General features: G+C 43.9%; 1 protein-coding gene across 1 annotated transcript in view; it reads left to right on the top strand.

Moving 5' to 3' along the window:
• Nucleotides 1-263: 263 nt before the first annotated feature.
• The window catches only part of WDR33 (WD repeat domain 33), a 1,021,886-nt gene continuing 1,016,149 nt past the window's right edge, over nucleotides 264-6,000 (top strand). Inside the window, exon 1 of the mRNA XM_085634920.1 lies at nucleotides 264-535. The gene's annotated coding sequence lies outside the window, so the exon portion shown is untranslated. The remainder of the gene's footprint in view (nucleotides 536-6,000) is intronic.

Below are 6,000 nucleotides of genomic sequence, written 5' to 3'. Positions count from 1 at the left end.
ACGGTTTATTGCAATTCTGCGCGTTTTCTAGGATAGAAGTCGATTATTGCTTGATCTAAAGAGTATCGAAGCCTAGACCACCAGAGTGATGTACGCCATCCTATAGCTGAATACATATACGACTCTTAAAAACCACTAGGAAGTTCCTTCTGCGCAAAGGACCAGGCCCCTTGTGATTTTTTTTTTTATACACCTAAGATGGCCGCCGCTTAAACATGACTCCGCGCAATAAAAAAACCTTGGGTCGTCGCTTAAAGTGACGCGTGTAACGTAATGATACCATGACGCATCTTGAGTGCGCGGCAACGGTGCTGCTGCTCCAGGAGATGGCGGCCTTTGCTGTGTCTCGCGGTAGAGAGATACATTGGTAAAGAGTTCAAAGAGGTTAATCGGCAACAGACCTGTGCGATTCACGGAGGAGAAGCGGAAGTAAAAGTATAGTTTTGAGCCGTGTCTTGAAGCCACCGGGGCCCGGAAGCGGATTCCGTTAAGGCCTGTCCGTGGAGAGCGGCCTGTTTCCATCCAGGGCGCCTAGGTAAGCGTGATACGGGAGTGACACTTGCACCCCATGCCACTGAGGCTACTTCTATCGGGGTTCTCTTTATCAATTAGCTACGAGTCGTCTCACCTACCCTCCTGCTTAAACGTCAACCACATCCACAATAATCAGTGCGGTGTGTTCGCATTTCCTCAAATGTCATGTATTGCGTCTAGTGAAGCTCCAGTCTCCCTTTTCGTCAGGACATAAGCCACTGTCCAAGTTACCATTCACCCCTGCCTAATACAGTTCTGCCTTTTGGTTGTGTAGGAGTAAATGGCTGTCCGACCTTTTATTCCGTTTTAAGTATTCACTTGTATAAATGAGGCGGTGGTGGTTTACTGTTAATTAGGGCAGATGAGGTTCTTGCAGTTTTAAAAGTTCTTATGATACATGGTCGTACATACCCATCACTTTTTCCCAGGGCTCAAGTCCTAAGCAAGCATTTGCAATGCAGTAGGTCTCGCATTTGCGAGAGTGCAAGTTATTGGCGTTGTAAATTACAATGCCTTTTATTCATCTGTTTTGATAATTAAGGCATACATTAAAGGTATTGTTATTTACAATGCCACCAGCTCAAACTCTTGTAAATGCGAGACCTATTTCATTTTAAAGAAGCTGCTGCCATTGTCCTGTGCTGCTTGGAAAGTGGAAGTGCGCATGGTTCGCTGAATGTTGCAGGAAAGCATGTTGTGCCTGCAGTAGGAGAAATTCAATAAAGAAAATAGTGCTTACAGACTAAATAAAACATACCGTGTAACAGAAGTAAGGCCCATTCCTCATGGGAGGTTACAAATGAAAACCAGGTGGTACTAAGGAGGGACTAACAAGCCTATTAACGAATCAAAAGCCAGCATTTACAAAGGACATTGACACAAGCCAATGACCAATATGGGCAGGGCTTCAAGTCTATACTCGAATACAGCATACCTCGCTAAGCAGCGCATATGCTGCCTAGGCTCGACATAAGGAGAAGGGGGGACTCACCAAGTTAGGCAGAAGCGTGACATCCAGCACATGACACTGAATGTGGCATCAAAGGAAGTGACATCAGATCTTAAGACCTCACCTATGTTTAGCAGGTCTATCATGAGTACATTTGAGCCTTACAACATTTAACAAATTAGATTTTGCATTGGGGATGTGCCAAAATATTGACGCAACCCCAACACACAATCTGTGCTTCAACTCATGCATTTTATTTATTTTATAACCTGCCACAAAAAATTGGCAACACGGAGAAATGTGGCAGTAAATCCGTCCTGCTTAATTGGTTGCAATGTCTGTGTTTAAGAATTTCTTATGGGGTTAAGGCACCTGCTGAAGAGATCTTATTGTGTCAGCTAAATCTCAGGGAGTAATAATAATGGTAAAATAACTCTGGAGGATAACGTATTTGCTGGATAGATCTGTGTTTTGCCTCGTCCTAGTTTTGAATGAAAGTAGCATAAAGGGTTAATACGTCTCCTGCAAAGCACATTATGTAATACTCAGATGACCGATTTTTTAAATGTAAATGGGCAAGTGGGTTACTGCTTTTAAGAAAGAGATCCTTTTGTTACTTGCAGTTCATAAATTGTCATCCTTCTAATATAGCACAGTGAGGCATAAAGGAGATGCGGCTCCTACACCTTGTATCCTCACTGTCTTATGCAACACATCCTTTTTATTGGTGTACACACGTGATTTATAGTCAATATATAATCTGTATGTGTGATGTAAAGTGCTCTGAAACTGCATTGGGATGGATGTTATACCTGCTGCTCAACCAGTGTGAATGTGCTGTGGAATGTTGGTGTGCATGGGGATGTAATGGAATGTGAGGATGCCTGAAATTGAAGTGTCAGTTGGAGTATGGGCTGAGCAGCAGGAAGGCTGCTCTTGGTGGGGCTCCACCTGGTAACATCTTACTTGAATAAACTACCTGCTTAATACATGGACTACTTGACATCCTCCTTACCACATATTTTGGCGTCAATTTTACTGGAAAGAACCTGCGTGTGCCACCTGGTTGGACTTTAACTACCAAGCTTTAAGTAACTGGAAATTAAAGTAGAAGAACTTGAAGAAGCTTCTCCTGTACATCAAGCTGGCACCCGTGAGCCTCACCAGTGACCATAACACCAGTCTGCCCCAACCCAAGCGTGCCAGTTCCTGCTGAAAGAGGAATCTGTGTAGACGAGTTGACGTTTTCCTCTATTCTGCGACCCCAACAGCTTTGAAGAAGGAGTTTTTGTGGGGAAGAGCGGTCACTGTCCTGGGGATTGTGATGGATTTCAATTTTGCTGTGTCAATAATAAAAAACTGATGGGTTTTACTTTGGAAGAAGTTGGAATTTCAGCAAAGCTTGCAACCCTCATGCTGCCGTGAGAGGCGGTAATTAGCAGTACTAACTCATTCGTTTGTGAACCAGCGCTGCTCAGTATTATACCAGCACTGCTCAAGTTCTTGAATGCAGAATGGTGAACTGCAAATTTATCTGTTGTGGCCCCCACATCAAGTTTTGGGAGCTAAGCTGTGCCGTGGACATTGCCTTGTTGCGTACTGGCAGTTTATTTTTTCGTAATGCGGAATTTAAATAGGCCGCGAGATTCAGCGAGCGCAGCCTCACCTGCATCATGGACTCCTACAGTGCCTCCTTGGGACCTTCTATGACATCTGTTCTTTTACTGCCAAGGGCCGCTCTCCAGCTTGGACGCTCCAAGAGCCTTCCGGCACGACGTCAAGTATGCGCCGCCATCTTGGGGTTGGTTGCTGCCTCATGCTACTACTGCGCATATTATTGGTGGATCGTGTTCGTTTTCGGCCAACCACGTGTGGTGTGGAGCATTGGGAGCCAGTCGTGAGCATTTAGAGCCTGAGGCCAGTTTTGGGAGCATGGGCAGCATGATGAGTACTCGTCGTGGGGTCCTTTTGGTCAGATACTCCTCCCTTCACTTTGAAAAAGAACAATTGGGTAATGTCCCGCTTTGCCTGGCTTCCTTCGGGTTTCGTCGGGACCCGGGACATTTGCATGTGTACCTCTATGTTAGCACTATGATAGAGTTTGAAGAAGAATGGGCTCTTGGTAAGTTCCAAGGTTTTCTGGCAAGGAAGAGACCTTTATCAAGTCGTTACCTTCACTTGATGCGCTGGTCTGGCGAGACTTATTGAGAGGGCTCCAAAAAGTGCTACCGGGCCAGCCTAGAGCTACAGTGCATGGGCGCGCGCGCCGCGATTACTTTCACTTTCGCGGCCGCTTTGATGTTTGATGGCGATCACTTGCACGGCCGCTTGGCATAACCAATAGGTCTCACTTTTGGGACCTTATAAGTATTTAGTTATGCAACTATGCCAATGCTTGTTTTTCTTTCTCTTTATTTACTGCATCTGGTCATTATGGGTTCCTTTCTAATGTTTTTTTGCCTTATAGAAACATTTTATGTTTGTATTTTATAGTCTTTGATTTTGCCTATTTACTGGCCTACTGTATACTACAATATCTATTGTGTGACATTTAGTACTTATTGTTTTTGTTGATTTTGCTCAGTGTTTTTATATTTCTTGATCTGTTCTATATACCATAGCCATCTGCTAGTGTTGAAGAGGTCTTCTACAGTGGTGTTGTGCTCTGCGTTCACCATAATCGTTCTTGGTGATACTAATGGTTGATGATAGCCTGTGGAGTTATTTTGTGAGTTATTTATTCCCCCCCCCCCCCCCCCCCCCCAGCTCTGAGTGGGGCGATTTTACTTGTATGGTGTGGTTTCACTTCCCACTCTTACTTAGGGTAAGGATGAAGCGCGGTGGTTTTGCCAAATATTGTTAATGCTAGGTGGCAGTATGAAGTCAGATTTTGAAGAGTGTTTTTGCTGGTGTTTATTGTTTTCTCTTCTTATTTGATTGATGTACAGTGGTACACTTTCACATGTTCCGTGTGGAGCGTCTTTCCACACGTACCACCCTTAGTTCGGGTTTAGGTGAAGCGCTAAGTAAAAGCCAGATTTAAGAAGGTTGTCTGTTTTTGCTAGTGTGTGCTGTTTTCCCTTACTATTTGATTGGGTGTCGCTTTTACATGAACCGTGTCGAGCGTTTTACCTCGCATACCACCCCAATGTCTGGTCTGGGTGAAGGGCTGAAAGGAAGCCATATTTATGAAGTGCGAGTGTTTTGGCTGGTGATTACTGTTTTCTCTTACTTCTTGGTTGGTGTAGTTGTACACTTTTACATGTTCAGTGTGGAGCGTCTTTCCACACGTACCACCCTAACTTTAGGTTTGGGTGTAGGGCAATTTTCATGACATATGTTTCGTGTGGAGTCGTGTTCCACACGTACCACCCTTACTATGGGTAAGGGTGGAGGTCAGCGTTTATGCCGTTTGGTGTGGAATGGTTTTCCACATTTTCAAAAAAAATTTATTGCTCTTGTTTGCATGGTTCCCTACCGTGCCGCGGGTATCCTTTGTACCTCTTTCTTGTTGGCCTGGCCAGCCAGCTTGTTTTTGGTATCTGGTTTTAGTTTGTGTTTTGTGGTGTGGTAGTGTGTGCGTTTTCCTGGTTTGCTTAATAGGGGAGTTGATGTGTGTATATCCCTTTTTATGACCTTTTATCATTTGTTGTTCACATGCATGAAATGTTTCTATCTTTTATCTGCATGCTTTCGCATCAGCACTTTGCTACGATGATTATTTGCTTGCATTTGTTCTGATGTCTTTGTGTTATGTGTAATAAGTTTTGTCATCCTTTGCTTGCACCATTTTTAATGTTATTCTTTTTAGAGCTTCTTTGTCATTTGTATAAAGAGAAGGAGATGTGTTATACCTGCTGCTCAGCCAGTGTGAATGTGCTGTGGAATGTTGGTGTGCATGGTGATGTAATGGAATGTGAGGATGCCTGAAAGTGGAGTGTCAGTTGGAGTATGGGCTGAGCAGCAGGAAGTTTGCTCCTGGTGGGGCTCTACCTGGTAACATCTTACTTGAATAAACTACCTGCTTAATACATAGACTACTTGACATCCTCATTACCACATATGTGTAGTGCTAAAGTGCTTTAAAAGAATTAAAGCAAAATAATGGTATTTAAATTAGTTGTGTAAATACTAGGGAGACCAACGCATCTGACATTCTTGTCGTGTTTGCATATCTCTGGTATAAAAAGGGACTGAACAAAGTCAAAAGCATTTCCCTGTTAAGTGTCTGTCTGTCTTCCATCCAATCCTGGCAACATCCATAGACAGGCACCGACTGTCAGAATTTGGCATAGAAAGATTTTATTCCAACAAGAACCCAGACGCGTTTGGACGCGAACCGCCTCGATCAATACACATTCCAACACCTCTTCCCTCTGCTTACATTCTTTTGTGCCTTTGGAATGTGTGCAGTGTCGAACTGATACTGGTGGGCCTAAGGTTGAGCTACTGGAGAGTGGGAAATACATTATCGGTCACATTTACCATGTGTGACACTGAACCAGCTGTGCAGGGGA

The sequence above is a fragment of the Triturus cristatus genome, chromosome 11, assembly GCF_964204655.1.
Source record: "Triturus cristatus chromosome 11, aTriCri1.1, whole genome shotgun sequence".
NCBI classification, from domain to species: domain Eukaryota; kingdom Metazoa; phylum Chordata; class Amphibia; order Caudata; family Salamandridae; genus Triturus; species Triturus cristatus.
This window is presented reverse-complemented; position numbering and strand designations above follow the sequence as displayed.